Source organism: Ictidomys tridecemlineatus, chromosome 7, assembly GCF_052094955.1.
Source record: "Ictidomys tridecemlineatus isolate mIctTri1 chromosome 7, mIctTri1.hap1, whole genome shotgun sequence".
Lineage (NCBI taxonomy): Eukaryota > Metazoa > Chordata > Mammalia > Rodentia > Sciuridae > Ictidomys > Ictidomys tridecemlineatus.
In genome coordinates, this window is record NC_135483.1 from 35,533,737 (window position 1) to 35,552,899 (window position 19,163).

Below are 19,163 nucleotides of genomic sequence, written 5' to 3' on the forward strand. Positions count from 1 at the left end.
AAGTGGCATTTAAAGGTATACATATAAAACAGCTCTAAAACTTCCAATAAGTGAAAACAAATATCTATAATCACTTCCTTTAAGATTTGTGGTCACTGACAAGTAGACTTAAAAACTGACTAGGCTGTTCAGTTTTCTAATTGGTAAATATTTACTGGGTTGCCAAAGAAACCAAGTACAGGCTGAAAAGACCATGGCTCCTTGGTTTGTTTCTAATTTAAATTAGACAGACACACTAAAATAAGGAAAGAGTAATATATTTAGTTAAGTAGCAGATGAGTAGCAGATGGCGAATGGACATTTTGTCCAGCATCTATTACATTCGTTTTTCAGCATTCCATGGAAAAGTTCTCTACATCTTGAAAAGAAGTAACTGGGAGGGAATGGACCAGGACTGGAATGTATGTTTATTCAACCAAGAATAATTTATACCAGGTCCTGGGTAGGTTAAACAATTCAAAGGAGGTATGGTATGGCTGGTTTAAAAGAACTCAAGGAGGTGGAACAGACAAAGCCGGATTAAAGGAATTCTGAATGTACGGAGATCAATAAGGACATATATTTATTGTGGCCAAGAGCGGCAAGGACGCGCTGCAGCAAGCTCTGCTCTCCCTAGGGCTGCCGATCAAGCAGGTGAACCAAGAGAACACAAGGGAATAAATAATGTGCGAAACACCAGGAGGCAGAGTCCCCCGGTCCCGCACCTCCTTTCACCACCGGCAAGGTTCCAGCCACCCCCACCAGCTCCCGAAAGAGGACTCTCGGGACTTCGGAGAGGCGGGCGGCAGACACTCGCCCCATAGTCCGGCCCACTCCAGGCGAAGCCCTGCGACATGACAGCCCTAGGCCCCACGCCGCCCGAGCGCAGCCAGGAACCTCCAGAACCCGGAGAACTTGGGCGACGAACTGCCGCGTCCCAGAGACGCCCGCGGCGGGCCGGGTGGGCACGACGCCACGACGCACGGCACGCGGGCGGAGCGGTGCGCCGGGGCGGGGCGGGGCGGGGAGGAGAGGGGCGGGAGGAAGGAGTGGGAGGAGGAGGCGGGGAAAGCGGGGCTGAGGGTGGGGGAGAATGGCAGTTGCGGCACTGGTTCCCGAGAGCTGCGGTCCAGCCAGAACTGCGGAGGAGGCGTTCGGGAAAGCGGCAGTCCGGACCCCTTCCCTCCGTTACCCCTGCCCCAGCTGAGAGGCACTGCGGCGGGTCTAGGGACCCTCCTCCGCGCTTCCTCCGGCTTTTGCCGTCGACCCCAAAAGATGGGCCTGCTCTCCCGCAGCCTTGCGCCGCCGCCGCTCTGAGGGCTTGAAGGTACAGCGGGCCCCCCTAGGAGGTTACTCCGGGATTGGGGGTGTAGGGAGGGCACGGGCGGCTCCCCTTTCTGAAACCCGAAGAGCCCTGGCCAGAGTGCTGCCCTCGCGCCCCTCCCGGAACGGATATGGATTCGGAAGTCCCGCAGAAAAGGCACCCCCTCCGTGTCCACTCGGGGCGGCCCGGCGGTCAGGCCTCGGGGTTCAGGCCTGGGGCTGGGTCCGGGTCCCCTGCGGGGCCCCAGCGCTTCTCCTGGAGCGGGCCGAGGCCGGGCGTGGGCTCTGCCTCAAGCCTTGACCTGGTTGGGCTGTCTGCGGGGCGGGCGGCGGCTCCGCAATGTTGTGACGGGCCGCGAAGGCGCTCCCCGAGCACTCCTCCAGCCCCCGAAGCGGGCGCGACCTGAGGGTGGCTGCGGTGGGGAGGCGGCGAGGGCGGAGCGCATTCCTGACGGGTGATATCGGCTCTAACGGGACCGTTTCCGGGCCTCGCTGCACATTCGGGGACGGGACTTCATCCCCCAGCCCCAGCTGCTTGGGGCCCGTAGGGTAGGAGAGCCATGTAGCAAGGGAATGTTCATCTAGGAGAATTAGTACGCTCTTCAAAAACGAAAATCACACACGCAGGAAAAATGATGTAGCCTTGGGTAATGTCTGTATATGGGAGGGGGGGTGGTTTCTTCCTGGGTAATGCGCCCCCATGATAAACCCTCAAGGTGTTCCCAGCCCTCACCCAGCAAGTAATGCCACTACTTTTATTATTTTTATTTTTATTTGGCGCTACTTTTTAATTTACAGATTTTCCTGTGATTAGGTTTTCATTCTGCACTTGCTCTTTTTTATCCCCATTTCCATTAATGGGAAGAAGAAAAGGAAGTTTAGGGTTCATTAACCCCGATGCAAGGACAGTAAATGAAACAGGGAAGAGTGGGTAAGGCTATATACGTGGGAGAGAGAAAGGTTTCTCTTTTGTCCATTAGTCCCTTGGAGGAAGGAATAAATGAATGATGCTTTTACTCTGCTTAATAGTTCCTATTTAAAATGTTGCAAAATGCTCTATTAGGTTGACGTTGGAAAGGATGGCCTTTAATTGTCGCTGCAATTTTCAAACCTAGGTGTTGGCTGGAAAAGCTAGTTTTAAATATTAGTAAACCGTGGAGACATAAAGCAATCTTTTCCCTTAATCGGTTGTCTTAAAATATTTGTGGTGTTTCCTTTCCATTCTGCGGAGTTGTTTTGTTTTGTTGTTTGTGTGTTTTGGTAAGAACGGGCTTTTTAAAAATTGTTTTTTGTTTCTTATTTTAACCTAGATTCATTTACCCTTGGTGAGTGAAACCTGACGGTGTGCCTAAGTTTTATTTTCATTTTTGCCATTAAACCCCTTACCACTTCTTTTTATAATTCAAGCCATTGCCATATTTGCCTGCTTATGCTTCTTTAACCCTGGGCAGTCTGGATTGACTTAAAATGTAAATACTTTTCTCTGTTTAGAAAACAGCTATGACTTTATTTTCAAATTGCCTTTCCTTGCTATATGCAGTTAGAAGGTAAGGATTTAGAATTAAATATTGGGACTTAATAAACCAAATTATGCAAAAAATTCTGAATGTTGTTAATATTATGCTTCATAATGTTCTTTTAAAAATTACTGTATACAGTATAACTGAAGTTTAAATTTTATATTCCATGGGAAATATTTTAATATCATCACAAGGTGTCTTTCTGAGGAACAAAAAGAGTCATCCACTTTTATTCTTTATTTATATAAAGAATCTAGTGTTAGATTTTGTTTTTTTTTTTTTACCTATTAGTGGGATTTGTTGGATTTTTGGAGCCTATTTACTTAACTAAATGAAACCATATTATTTTCTGTCAAACAGGAAAGGCACTAAGATTAATCTTTTAAAAAATACTTAAGCAAGCATCATAATGAAAAGTAAATGAACTTCCCATATTTGAACATAAGTGAAGTCATAAAACAACATTTTTGAATTTGTGAATGTCAAGTACTTGGGGTTTAATCTCTTTTCAATGGAATCAGATAGAAGTATACTAGAAAAGAATATAGGTATATTTGATAAGGAGTCATTAGATAAAATTAAATATGGGTAATTTGAGTCAATTTTTTTTAACATTTGAAAGAATCTTTTGTATATTATGACAGGTTCTGGTTTTATTGTAAATGTTTATTTATTCATTTAGATTTATCACAGAAATTCTTTAGTTTCTGATCATCCATCTCATATACATATGCTTTAAATTATTTTTTGTTTAATCTGCAGGCACTGAGAATTGAGAACTGTAGTTTTCTGAAATTTCCAAGAGGTGGGAAAAAGGCAAAATATTTGTAATACCCTGTAAAAATCCCTAGTCAAGTGCTTGTCATAAAGGAAGTTGGTAATACGTTTTGTTAAGTTCACATCAAAATTATTCACTTATATGTGCTCTACTTAGGTAGTCTAGAAAATCATAAAGAATTGTTATTTGTTTTTCTGATAGTACTAATAAGTGATCTTTGTCAAATGCAGGCTGGTTCTTACTATCTCAGCTTAGGCTCATATATATATATATATATGTATGTATATATATTTTATATATATATATGTGTGTGTGAGAGAGAGAGAGAGAGAGAGAGAGGGAGGGAGGGGCCCAGATAAAAATTAGGCCATCTTGGGCTAAAGGCCAAAATAGAGTCGACTTTATAAATTTATATTTGATTGAATATTATATTGTGTTTGGCAATCTAGTGCTTCATTGCACATAAGAGCAAAGTAATACTTTAATGATTGTCTGTGAGGCTCTGGGATCATATATAGAATACTTTAGCTATAAGGCTTTAGTTTGATTCCTGTTTAGCAAAATGTTAATCTGATTACTATGGAGACTAGCTAAATTTTCCTTACTTAGGCTTTTTTTCCCCCTCCAACTAGGAGTAATTATTTTTCTTTGATGTTTTCTGTTGTTGTGTTTATTTTTTGTCACAATATTGACAGAGATGGGTAACATCAAAATAGTATACATGCATAAGCATACCTGCATAGCTAAAGACTAAAAGATAATATTTGCTAAACATCTGTATTTTCGATTGTGGTAGGCTTCAATCCAAAAGCAGTGAAATCATTTGGGGTTTAAAACTTGGGTACTTTATTTGTTTCTCAATAGCTATCATATGTCACTGATTCTTTCTATATTAAAATGAAAAAGAGAAGCACATTCTGTTATTGTAGTTTTCTTAGTTTTTGCTGTATTGCTCTTGTTTAATAATATTTGAAGAATTATTTTTATTGTTCATATTATTTATAAAGCTATGCTGTTACCTTTAAAATCTTGTCCTGTTGTTATCTGGTATTTTATTTTAAAAATCATTTGCTGGAAAATTACTAGTTGTTGATTTTAGAAGTCCTATTTGAGAAAGTTTTGTTAAGTGAAAGTCTCAATAGGACACAACTGATGAGTTGTTTTAGCATACAAAGAAGTTTGTGCACTGAATTTTGAAGCCAAATTTACTTCAGAAGGCACTATAGTTTTAAGTTCTAAAAAAAGAAAAAGAAAAAAGGAAAGAAACAAAAGGACAAAAAAAATCAGAACTAATTCTTTGATCCACACAACTGGAGTTGGCTTAACATTTATGTACACTTAACATTCTCAGCCTCTGTTCTACTCTGGAGACACCTGAGAGTGAAAATAGCCCTGTTGTAATGTGAATAGCTAGCTGCCAGTTGAAGAGGAACTTTTCTAAAAAGGAGTTGTAAAAAAGGAGCAAACTAATTGAAGGGAAGGAGAAGGAAACCTGGACAGGCTATTAGGAGAGTGATAATCGTATTAGGCTCCTAGAAAAATATGATATAACATAATATTATACATATTGTATCACAAAAATAGATGGTTAATAGTCTGACTCTATGGATTTATATTTTATAATTTTTAAATCAAGTATTGGCATTTGCCCCCAAAATGCTTTTCTAAATTACTCTTAAGCAAGATCACAAATGAGATAGTATAGGAGACAGTGAGACTATTCTGTGTTCACTCTTAAGCATTTGGCATAAATCTAATGTAATAGGTGTTGAATAAGTATTTGCTGACTGAATAAATTATCTACAGTGTAAGGTATCTAATTCATAACTTTCTCTGTAGCAGTGGTTTCCAATAGAAATATAAAATGAGTCACAAATGTAATTTTAAGATTTTCTAGGGCCACGTTAAAAGAAGTAAAAAGTAACAGGTGAAATTAATTTTCATAATTTAACCCAACACATCCAAAATATTATTTCAACTTGTATTAATGAGTGATTAATGAGTGATTTTACAGTCTTGGACAGTGTAGCTCCAAGAATATTTTATATAACACTTCTTTTCCACAAGAGATTCTTTATCTTTTTGATAGTCTTTTTTCTAACCAATTGATGTTTGAGGTCAAATGCAAAACTGCTTATGCCATTATACTAAAATTATTGAGTTGAATTGCAAGTCAGGGTACTTGTTTTCTGTTCTCAATTTTACAACTCCCCTACAATGATTTCATACACATTTTATTGGATTAGTATAAATTAATCATGTATTTGCAACACTCTGAACTGCTCAGACAAGACTATTTTAAAAAGTTTTTTTATTAATAGTAACTTGTCATGGCAAGGCTCAATATAAAAGCAAAAGGAAGAAGTCCCCATGAGACTACTGCATATGGAGTGTCCTGTTACCTCCCATTTTGGACTCAGTTACAATGAATAAATCAATACACGGTGTTCTTGTAACACATAGAATCAGGAGAGATGAGTAGATTTGTTTGAACACCAAAATTTAAACCTCTCATCTATTTATGTGGCCTAAACCCATCTGGCCTTCACTTTGTGTTTGTATGAATAACTGGGAGTCTTACGTAGGCATCCTTAAAGAAGTCATGAATAAAGGTCCTTTGGAAAGGAGCACTGTGACTAGCAAGTAGTGTGACTAGATAGGGAAAGTAAAGCAACCATTTAGAAAAGTCTGTCATTTCAGGATATATGATGTATAACATAGTGACAGTAATCTTTTATCCAATCCAGGGGTGGTAGTGGTTCCCCAACAAGCTGTTGCAGACTTCTATTTTTATAGAGCCAGATTAATTAGATGTCTCTTTATATTCATATCTTTTAATTTCAAGATAAGCATACACTTTTTTAAAATATGGAGAAACATGAAATATCTTTTGGCTTATTGCATAAATATAGCACACTTTACCAGTGCCCCTAGCAAAAATTTCTGCATTCATGAGTGGATTGAAAGGTAGCACCCCAGAAGATAAGTGTTCACATTCTAATCCCAAGAACCTGTGAATGTTACCTTATTTGGTTGCGTTTGTAATTAAGGATATTGAGATGAGATCATCCTGAGATATCCAGGTAGCCTCAAAATCAGTGACAAATGTCCTTATAAGGGAAAAGTACATGGCTGGGGGTGGGGGTCATTGAGAGAAAGACATACAAAAGAAAAGGAGGCAATATAGCTATGGAGAGGAGACAATGGAGTGATGTGGCCATGTTCATGGTCACCAGAAGCTGAAAGAGGCAAAGAATAGATTCACCTCTAGTCCCAGAAAGGAATATGGTCCTGTTGGATTTTGGACCTCTAACATCCAGAGCTGCAAGAGAATAAATCTCTGTTGTCTTCAGCTACTCAGTTGGTGGCAATTTGTTACAGTAGCTGTAGGAAACTAATATATAGTCACAAATCTTTAGTAAACCATGTATGGGGAGTACCAGAAATTAAACAGTTCTCTCTTTAGAATTCTAATCCTTTCTTAGAACTATTAGAGGAAGTGTGTTAATACTCTCCGGTCTTAACAGGTTTAAGAAATAGATCATATCTTTTAATAAGATGTATTGTTACTTTTACTACTGTCATTCCTTTTTTCTCTTTCCTAGCTTGTCCATTCTTTGCTCTTTACTTTTTAAGAAAGTTCACATTTGGTTGAGGGGAATGAGTATAGGGATAGACTAATATATTTTGTCTTTTTAAAGTGAATGATCCCCCTCTTGCCTTTTTTATTCTTACTGGATCCTCCTCTTCTCCCTTATAACTTAATATTGGAATGCAGCAGATCTCATTCCCTCCCTTTCTACATTTACTTCCTTAGTGATCTCATCCATACTTAGGATCTTACGTACCATCCATACACTTCTAGGCTAGATTTTTTTTTTTTTTCCTGAGCTCCAGGCTTGTCGAACAGGTATTTGTGTATACATCTCCACCTAGATATAAATGCCTGAAAATGAACTAGTTTGGGCTTCATCCTTAAACTTGTTCTTTTCACATCCTCCCCTGGTTCAGTTAATCACAATTTCAGTCTCAATTAATTGAGCTCAAATCCTCTCAAAATCCACTGTCTGTCAGAAAATCCTAACAGTTCTTTTTTCACAACATGTATCAAAACATATCCTCATCACTTCTACTGATGAGCCATCATCATCACTTCTAGATTCTTGTTGTAGTCTTTAAACTGTGGTCCATACCATCATCCTTGTTCCTCCACCTATGAATAACACCAGAATAATCCTTTTACACTATTTGGATTTTAAACTGTTTAGATTTTAAGTTTCCCCATCTTAGAATAAAAGGCAAGGTTTTTACATTGGTCTGTAATGCCACACAACCTGGCTCCATTACATTCTAGTCTATCTTGTATATTCTTTGCCTTGTGCATTCCCTTTCAGTCACATTCTAGCCTGATTCTAGCCTGTTGGCTGTTTGGGGGGGCATACCAGACATATTCTTCTTTTTAGGGCCTTTGTAGTATCTATTTCCTCTGCCTTAAACATTCTTTCCCCAAATTTCCATGTGGCTAGCTCCTTTACTTCCTTTGGGCATTTGCTTAGATATCACTTTTTAAATGAGACTCTGATTACCCTATTTAAAATGGTAATCAACACCATACATCCACTCACCTTTTCTCCACCTCCTAGCAGTGAATCAAATTAAAGTATTGAGGTGAAGTATTTAGAAAATTGTAAACTTCTATATAAAAACATGGAGTATTTTTTAGTAAGGTTTATGAGTACTGACCTACAGTGATTTGTAGAAATAAGATAGGAGTTGAGGCTTGAAAGAGAAGTCAGACTTTAAAAAAGAGCAGAGAAGGAGGCAGAGACAAAGGCATAGAGAAAGTTGTGGAGTTGATACTATGTTATGTTTCATTGAGTTATTTAACAAGTAGGTCAATTAGCTAGAATGTGGGTTCTTATGTGGGAGAACCATGAGAGACTTAAGGTTAGACTGTGGGAGGGCTTTGAATTCAAAGTGAAGTTTGAAATTTTTATTCATTATCTATGAAAATCAGTGGAAATTTGTAAGCAGGCCTTAACACAGGGTAATGGAGGTAGTTCACATATCAGGTGATTAATGAAGACCGTGTCTAGGATGATAGAGAAAGAACGGGGGGACTTTGCCACATTAGCTCCATTTGGTCTAGACACTTTCTAGACCAAAGTGTCCACTGGAACTTTCCTCAGTGAAGGAAATGTTCTAGATCTGTGCTGCTCATAATGATAACAAGTAGCTATATATAGCTGTAGAATATTTGAAACGTTACTAGTGAAACTGAGGGATTAAAATAAAATAATTAAAATAGCCTCATGTGGCTGGTGGTGATGTATTGGACTGAGTATCTCTAGATGTATTGGACTGAGTATCTCTAAACTGAAGAGATTAGAATACTAGTGTCACCAGGAAGATAAGTTCTACAGCCAAATTGAGTGCTATCTTCTAAGAAGAGTGGGTGTTTGAGAAGATGCACCTTTACATGACTAGTATTTGTGCAGTAGTTCCATGGTTTGTACCTTTTCACTCTTCTCATCTCCTAAGTCTTAAGAAACCCACTCAATTTTTTTGATGGCTGCCTTTTCAAATTAGTCTTTAGATTACTGCCTCTCTAAATTCAGTAGTTAAATATCTAACACATCTAATTTAAAGGTGTGTTTTAGAATTATAATTAAACTAATTTTTTTCTTTCAATTTTTTGTTAAAAGAAAACTATTACAATGTTTATGATTGCTGTCTATGTAATTCTTACCTACATACTTTTGTTTTTGTTAGAAAATACTCCCCTGCTTGTTTTCTTTCTTTATATATTTAATATTTCCTTTGTGTTTTTGAGTTTTTAATCTCATTTCAGGGAACATTTCAATGTTGCATATCCAAAGGAAAACCGACACATTTTGCTTAATTGTGCCTCTTGTTTCCCAAGGGATATCATTTCTTCCTTTATACTTTGAAGGAAAATTTTTAAATATCTTTTAAGACCTCTACCAAATACAAATACCTCTTGTAGTCTGTACTCTACCTCTTATGTACACATATCACAGAATTATATACAAACAGTCATTGAGCTAACTCAAGGACTTCCTTTAGGAGAAAAAGGAAACTGCTTCTAAAACTGAGAAGTGAAGCCATGTGTGGTGGTGCATGCCTGTAATCCCAGCATCTCAGGATGTTGAAGTAGGACAATTGCAAGTTGAAGGCCAGCTCTAAGCAACTTAGTGAGACCCTGTCTCAAATAAAAAAATAAAAAGGGCTGGGGATGTGGCTCAATGGTTAAGCACCTGTTGGTTCAATCCCAAGTGGAGATGGGACTACTATTAGTATTACTACTAATAATAATAAATAAAATAAAATTGGAGAAATGAGATGCTGCTGTTACTAGTTTGTGTGTGTGTGTGTGTGTTTGTGCGTGTGTCTGTAACTCCCGAAAAAGTATTTAGGATGGAAGAATGTACTAATACTTGAGAAATTTTGAAGATATTTTAAAGAAGAGAAGAATTCTTTATCTGAAAAAAACAACTTATCCACTGTTAATCCTGTAGTATTCTTTTTATTAAAGCCATCTGTAAATTTGTATGTTAGAGTAGTCTTTTAGAATTGAGCAACCTAGACATCATCTGATTTTAAATCCTTAGCTTTCAGATAAGGAAATAGAAATTCAAAGTAAATAGACTTGGCTAAGATCTCATACTAGGTTTAACATTTCCTTTCTGTTTTTGCAGCACTGTATATTTTAAGTAGTTGAAGTTTTTTGACAGCTAATTAACTTTTTAAAAACCCACTTGAAAAATTACATGGTTTTGGACATTTTAATGTACCTGGCATTTTGCACTCTGCAATGAGCAGCCAAAATGTTTTTCATCTTTTTTAATTTGGAAAATGGAATAAATAATGCTTTTTCCTTTTTGCAGCAGCTTATTTTTTGTAATGTATAGAGTGATGAGTATTATTAAAGCCACAATGCACCATTCCGTTCTCTCAGTCAAAAGTAGGTTTATATAGGTAAAGGTAGCAGATGCATGTTTGTGAAGCTCTTTAAGAAATATCTCTTTTGGGAAGTTTTGTGGCATATGGTAATAGTTTATTCTCCAACTTTAAATTTCTGTTTCTGGGAGATCATAGAAACTGTCTTAAGGATAGAACTCAAGGTAGTGTATATGGGTCTTGGTAAGCACGCACTTTTCAAAAGTGGAAACTGATTGCTGGAAATTGATAACTTTCTGTTTATCCTATATCCTACTTATAAGTAGTTAAATGGAAAATACTTATTGCATTTTTAATATTAGACAACTAGAGTTAGGTTTGTAGCTATATAAATGTAAGAAAACAAAACTTAATTTACAAGAAATTAATTTGCTGTAATAATGTATTTCAAACTTACAATTATCTAACTATACTGATTACATTAGAAAAACCATTTTAGAGTCAACCATTTTTTCATTTTATTTCTAATCTTTTGTCTATTAATCTTTCAACAGTTTTATCTAGTAAATGGTTTAGATAGACTTGTGCCAACTTTTCAGATATTTATAATAGTTATAGCTAATACTTATTAAGTGATTAATATGCACCATATCCTTTGCTGAATTCTTTGTATGTTGTTATAATAATCATGGACTACAGGTACTATTATTCCTATTTTTAGTAACCCAGTGTCACACATCTAGCTACAATGAATCTGAGAGGCTGAACTTTAACCCAGGACACACTGACTTCAAAGTCTATGCTTTACTCTGAATACGTGCTCCATTGTTAGCTTATTTTTATATAGCATTTTAAAAATTTTACCCATTGGGCATGCTGATACATGCCTATAAACCCAGCTACTCAGGAGACTGAGGCAGGAGATGAGGCAGCATGATCCCAAGTTGAGGCCAGCCTGAGCAACTTAGTGAGACCCTGTATCAAAATAAAATAAAAAGGCTGGGCATATAGCTAAGTGGTAGAGCTTGCCTAACATGTTGCAAGGTCCTGAGTTCAACACTCAGTGTACTTTAAGAAGTATAAAAATTAAATCCTCTCCCAAGATACTCTAAATTTTATTACCTCATTTTATCTCCCACTTTAAGGTCATAAGGTTGGTAATTGTGTCAAAACTGGCAACTCCAAAATCATTTGGTGGAACACAATAAAAGTTTGATTCTCATACAGAGAACCACATGGATGACTCACGTATCCTTCAGTCTCATGTCTCTGCTGTCTGTTAAGTTCGACTTGGAGTCATCCACTGGAGTTACTATATTTAACCACCATTGAGTGAAGAAAGAAAGCTTAAGGATGTTTGAAGGAATGCCTTTGAGGGCCCATCCTTAAAAGGACATGCATCATTGCACTTAAATTGCATTGGCCAGGACTAGTCAGGTGGCCACATCTTGCTACAAGTGGAATGGAAAATGGCCTCCTCCTTTGTGCTCAGGAGAAAAAAGAAACAGATGAGCAAATAGCATCATCTCTGCCACAGTAGTGTTTTCCCTGTTTTCAGATGGTATAGACCTACAATGATACAGTGCTATCCAATGTTTTTATAGTCTATTAGAAGAAAGTTTTAGAATGGATTTTAATAAATATTTGTTTAGATTATGAGACTATCATATGCCCAAGTATAAATCAGGTTTTTCTTATTTAAAACTTATGCTTCAGAAAGATACACTATTAAAATTTAGATGTTGGTGGGAGGGACAAAAAAATAGGTCCTTGCAGAGTCTTTCATAGTACTATACTTTTAAGGAGGATTAGTCTGAAATGTCTGCTTAATGTTTAGATGCAGTAGAATGAAAGTTCCACAAAACAGGGGCCTCTTCTGTTTTGTTCAGCATTGTATACACAGTGCTTAGAAGAGTATCTCGCACATAATAGGCTCTGAAGATGTTTGTCGAAAAAAGAAAATGAATGAAATGTAGGCAGGTTACTTGGAGCAAAAAGGCAAAAACATTTTAAACACATTAAGTTATTTTTAGAACACCTTACAATTGCAGGTGTTGGATAATGCAAGAAAACTTTTTAAAGATTGTTATTAAGAAGCAGTCCAATAAGCCAGGTGTGGTGTCCCATGCCTTTAATCCCAGCGGCTCAGGAGGCTGAGGCTGTAGGAATCACAGTTCAAAGCCAGCCTCAGCAACTTAGCGAGGCACTAAGCAACTCAGTGAGATCCTGTCTCTAAATAAAATACAAAACAGGGCTGGAGATATGGCTCAGTGGTTGAGTGCTCCTGAGTTCAATCCCTAGTAGTGTTGTCCTGTTGCTCCACCGCCCAGCAAAAGAAGCAGTCCCATAAATGATTACATTGTGAAGATTACAAATGTATACTTAGGCTAAAATTTCCTATGACAGTATCATGCAGATTCAAGAATATTATATTTTGGAGCTCAGAGGAAGGTATCCTTTAGTAAACTGCCAGATGGCTAAGTCTATCTATCTAGATAGATAGATAGCCCAGGAGAGGTAGAATTCAAGCAAAAAGTTAGTCTTAATTGCCTTGAGGTGTGGGGGTGGAGTTTGGGATTGCCAGAGTGGCTGGAATTGAGTGAATAAATCCCAGAAAGGAGGGAGTTATTATAAAGTGTCCCTAAAAGTTGTGAATAAACTCTCCTCCAATACCTAGTTGTCTCCTGAACTATGCATGGGAAATCCAAGGACCTCAAAAGAAAGTAATAGCTGGAAGACAGAAAAAGCTGCATAGAAATCACAGCTACTACCCTTTACCCAGGAGACAGAATTTGGTATTTGGTTCCCACCAAGATAGTGGGGCTTAGTAAACATTTGTGCTTTCTTAGACCCACTCTAAAAAAGCATAAAGCCAAACCTCCACAAGTTAAAGTTGATGAGCCAGTGATTTAACTGCCACGTGTAATAAAAATGTCACTCTTCAGAAGATAAGAGATTGTAGAGCCTTTAAAACATATCATCCACAATATGCAGTTTATAATAAGCAATTACTAGTCATGTGAAATAGGAGGAACATACAGCTCACTGTAAAGACGTCCCTATATGTAGCAGAATGAGCAAACTTTTAAAGTAGTCTAATATTTTTAAGGAGTTAATGGAGAGAATGTGATCATAATGACTGACATATGGACAATCTCAGTGGAGAAATAGAAATTAGTCTACAACTCAAAAGTACATTTTTAAAATGAGAATTTCATTGGATGGATTTAATAGTACATTGAAATAGTACATCAGAGGAAAAAGCTAGTGAAATTGAAGGTAGATCAGTAAAAATTCGCTAAGCTAAAGATGGAGGGAAAAAAAAGAGATTTCAAAAAATGAGCAGAGCCTAGTGGCCACTGGACAAAATTAAATTGCCCAACATATAGATAATTGGAATTCCAAAAGGAGAGGAGAGAAGACAATAGGGTTAAAAATATTAAAAGAAGTTATCTCCCTGAAATTTCCTTATTTATTTGAATGAACTTCAAATCCAAGAATTTTGGTGAATTCCAAGTGGGGTAAATACAAAGAAATCTGCGTCTAGGCACATCTTCATCAGACTGCTAGAAGACAGAGGTAGAAATTATTGAGTGTAGCCAAAGGGAAAAGAGTAACAGGGGAATTAAAATGTCAATGAAAGATGACTTACCAGAAATAATAGAGGCCAGAAGACTGTATAATGACCTATTTAAAGTCCCCAAAAGATAAAGCTATCACCTGGAATTCTATATTCAGCAAATGTATCTGTTAAAAAGTGAAATAAGGACATATTTCATATTTCAGATAAAAGATTAAGAGAATTCATTGCTAGGAGACCTTCACACTGAGAAATGCTAAATGAAGTTCTTGTGGTTATAGGAAAATGATACAAATGTAAAGAAACATGGATTCACAAGAAGAAATAAAGGGAACCAGAAATATTGCAAAAAATAGGTTTCCTCTGAAAGGATTTCATAAGCATATAAAGCAATAGAGTAATTTATAGAAGAGCTTCATAGGTATGAATTAAACATCTATACCTCACTCTTTAAAATATAAAAATTAAAGGATAGATATTTGGATAAAGTAAATGTTGAAGGTTTAAAACCAAAGGGAAACATTATTGTTCCAATGTAAAAATGGTTTAAAAAATGAACAGATACTCTCCTTATATCAAAGAAGACATTTGGCATTTGTTTTTTAGGGCTTGGCTAGCTTCGCTTAGCATAATCTGCTCTAATGCCATCCATTTCCCTCCAAATTCTATGATTTTGTCATTTCTTAATGCAGAGTAATACTCCATTGTGTATAAATGCCACATTTTTTTTATCCATTCGCCTGTATAAGGGGCAATATGGGAGTGCATAACCCACTTGAATCAAAATGTGAAATATGATATATCAAGAACTATGTAATGGAGGGGTAAGACAAGATAATACAAATGGAAGAAATGATTTACAGTAGAAGGGGTAGAGAGAGAAAAGGGGAGGGGAGGGGAGGGGAGGGGGGATAGTAGAGAATAGGACTGACAGCAGAATACATCAGACACTAGAAAGGCAATATGTCAATCAATGGAAGGGTAACTGATGTGATACAGCAATCTGTATACGGGGTAAAGTTGGGAGTTCATAACCCGCTTGAATCAAACTGTGCAATATGATGTATTAAGAACTGTGTAAGGTTTTGAACGACCAACAATAAAAAAAATAAATAAATTAAAAAAAAATGAACAGATAAAATAGAAGTAGGATGGTGCAAGAAATTAATTTAAAAAATTACTATGGGTAAATAGCAGAAAGATCAGTAGAGGGAAGTGAGAAGCGAGTGGTGGGAAGAAAGGGGACGGAAATGTCCTGGGGACTGAAATAGAACAAGATATATTCCATGCTTTTATAATTACGTCAAAATGGATTCTACTGTCATGTATAACTAAAAGGAACCCATTTAAAAAAGTAGTAGAGGATGGTATATATTAATAGATGTTCATTTAGTAATCAAATAAATTGAAATACCTCTTTTTTTGCTGTTCAGAGAACACTATTGACATAATAAACTATTAGCATAATAAATGATTTTGGGGGCTGGGGTTGTGGTCAGTGGTAGAGCGCTTGCTTTTCACGGGTGAGGCACTGGGTTTGATCCTCAGCACCACATAAAATAAATAAATAAAATAAAGGTATTGTGTCCATCTGCAACTAAAAATATTTTTAAAAAATAAAGAATGTTGGTGAGAATTCAGGGAAAGAGCACCTTTCTGACTGACAGAAGTATTATTTGGAACACAACAGTGTGCATGTTTTAGAGATACTGTATATCTGGATATCAGACATCTGAAAAAGAAAGGGAAATTAGAATTTATAGGTGTTAGAGAAGTGCCTCTTATGATTTTAGATACTTGATTGGAAAATACATAAATAAGATTTACTTGTGTTTTACTATTCTGTTTTAATAACTCTTCTAGCATCTTTAATTAGAGAGCCATACTTTTGTTGTGGGGAAGAGGCATCCTACTAAACAGCTGTAACAACAACATCATGGAGGCTGTGTTAGTCAGGGTTCTCCAGAGAAACAAATCAACAGGAGGGAGGTAGGGAGGCAGGGAGATAGATAGATAGATATAGAGAAAGAGCTTTATTATGAAGGGTTGGCTCACATGATTATGGAGGCAGAGAAGTCCCATGATCTGCTGTCTTCAACCTGGAGGCCCAGGAAAGCTGGTATAATTCCAGTCCAAACCCAAAGACTTGTGAACCACAAGGAACCAATGGTGTAAGTTCTGGTCTGAGTCCAAAGGCCTAAAAAGCCAAAAGTACTCATGTGCAAGGGTAGGAGAAAGATGGATATCCTAGTCCAAGCAGGGAGTAATATCTCTCTCTCTCTCTTTATGTTCAGCCCTGCAGTGGATAGAACAGTACCCGCATTAGTAAGTGTAATCTACTTATTCAAATGGTTCAGATGCCATTCTCTTCTAGAAACACCCTGAGACACATGCAGAAATAATGTTTTATCAGCTCTCAGGGTATACCTCTTTGCCTAATCATGATGATACATATTGCAGAAGCTAACCTAAAGTTATCATTTCCTTTTCACTGCTTTTCTTCCTGTTATCACTGCATTTTAGCTTGATAAATCCTTGTGATAGTAACAATAAACATATAAAGAGCTGCTGGAGGGCTGGGGCTGTAGGTTAGTGGTACAGCACTTGCCTTGCATGTGTGAGGCACTGGGTTCGATCCTCAGCACCAAATAAATGAATAAATAAATAAGGGCTGGGGATGTGGCTCAAGCGATAGCATGCTCACCTGGCATGCACAGGGTGCTGGGCTCAATCCTCAACACCACATAAAAATAAAACTAAAAAAGTAAATATTTCTTAAAAATTTTAAAAATAAATAAATAAATAATGAAGATTTCACTACATAGTTTTAAATGATATAAATCACCTATAGCTTAAAAATAAATAAGTCCCACAACAACAACAAAATTCTTCCCTAAAGGTATACAATCAGAATTTCTGCAAATGAGGTCTAGAGCTTTTGTATTTTGAAAATGTTCCTCAGAAATTCAGGTGTACACTCTGATTAAGTACCACTAATACTAAAGAGACTTTGTTACATACTCTTTCCCTTAAAAACAAAATCCTATAGGGTTGGCCTCCAAAACAAGGATCCTTATATAGATTAATTCTATTTTGAACTTGATATGATTGGAATTAATACAGCACATTTTTTTGTTTTAATTAGTTATACATGACAGTAGAATGCACTTTGATACATCACACATAAATGGAATATAATTTCTCATTCTTTTGGTTGTACATGATGTAGAATCCCACCCATGATATTTAGTTATGTATGTACATAGGGTAATAATGTCTTGTTCATTCTACTATCCTTTCGACTCCCTGACGGCCTCCCCTCTCTTCACTCCCTTCTACCTAAACACTATTCTTCCCTAGTCCCCCCACCCCTTATTGTGAATTAGCATCCGCATATCAGAGTAAACCTTTGGCCTTTGGCTTTTGGGGATTGCTTATTTTGCTTAGCATGATATTTTCCACCTCCATCTGTTTTATTCAGCTTTTTTGCTGCTGTGACTTAAAGACCCAACCACAACAATTGTAGAGGAGGAAAAGTTTATTTGAGGGCTCATGGTTTCGGAGGTCTTAGTCCATAGAAGGCCGGCTCCATTCCTTAGGGCTCTAGATGAGTTAGGACATCTTGGCAAAAGAGTTGGCAGAAGGAAAAAGTTCACATGTTGATCAGAAAGCAGACACACACACACACACACACACACACACACACACACTTACTTCATTCTCCAGATACAAATATATACACCAAAGACATGCCCTAATTCCCACCTCCTCTAGCCACACCCTACCACTTTATTTACCACTCAGTTAATCTCTAACGGGATTAATTCACTGATTGGGTTAAGACTCTCACAACCCAATCCTTTCTCCTTTGAACTGTCTTGTGTTGTGTCTCATGTGAGCTTTTGGAAGATACCTCACACCCAAACCATAACACCATACATTTACTGGCAAATGCCATAATTTCATTTTTCTTTAAGATTGGGTAATATTCCATAACACACACACACACACACACGCACACGCACACGCACACGTGCGCATGCGCATTTTCTTTATCCATTCATCTGTTGAAGGACACCTAGGTTGGTTCCATAGTTCAGCTATCGTGAGTTGAGCTGCTATAAACATTGATATGGCTGCATCACTGTAATATGCTGATTTTAAGTCCTTTGGGTATAAACTGAGGAGTGGAACATCTGGGTCAAATTCCAAGTTTTCTGAGAAATCTCTATACTGCTTTCCATAATGATTTTGCCAATTTGCATTCCCACCAGCAATGTATGAAGGTACACTCATATCACACATTCTTTTGGGTGGGATTCTTTCTTGTTTTATATGTAATAGGATTTTCATTGCTTTATGGTTGAGTATGATTATACCACAACTTATTTATTCTGTTGATGGAAATGTGGGTTATTTCCAGTGTTTTGACTATGATAATTAATACTATGATAATTGTTATGTATATCTTTTGATGCATTAATTTGTGTACTCATTTCTAGGAGTAAAATTGCTGTTATAATAAGTATTATATGTTTAAGTTTGGTAGATACTGCCAAACAGTTTCCAAAATAGGTGCACCTTTTTACATCTGCTGAAGAAAGTTCCTGTTCTTCCAGATCCTTGTCCATACTTGGAAATATTAGTCTGGGTGTGTAGTGGTCTCTCAATGTAGCTTTAATGGTTTATTACTTGATAATTAATGGTATTGAGCATTTTTTATATCCCTTTTTGAAGTGCCTGTTAAGTCCACTGCCCCTTTTTCTGTTGGATTGTTTTAGCACTTCTATACTTTTAACGAAATCTTTCATTGAAATATTCTCTTGTCTTCTAGAAGCTTCTTAGTTTTACTTTTCACATTTAGATCTGTGAATCATTTGGAATTGATTTTTACACGAGGTGAGCCATAGGTCAAGTTTTTTTCCTCAGATGAATAATTTATAGACATGGTACTTTTGTTTGTTTGTTTGTTTAAAGACCATTCATTCTTAGTGCTCAGCAATGTCATTCACCTTTGTCATAAATCAAGTGCCCGATATATGGGACTTTTAAGACTATATTC

At 37.1% G+C, this 19,163-nt stretch overlaps 1 protein-coding gene across 2 annotated transcripts in view; it reads left to right on the forward strand.

Moving 5' to 3' along the window:
* The first annotated feature begins 1,166 nt into the window (after nucleotides 1–1,166).
* Nucleotides 1,167–19,163, forward strand: part of Rnf19a (ring finger protein 19A, RBR E3 ubiquitin protein ligase) — a 41,395-nt gene continuing 23,398 nt past the window's right edge. For both annotated transcript variants that reach the window (XM_078016862.1, XM_005316297.3), the window contains exon 1: nucleotides 1,167–1,306. The gene's annotated coding sequence lies outside the window, so the exon portion shown is untranslated. The remainder of the gene's footprint in view (nucleotides 1,307–19,163) is intronic.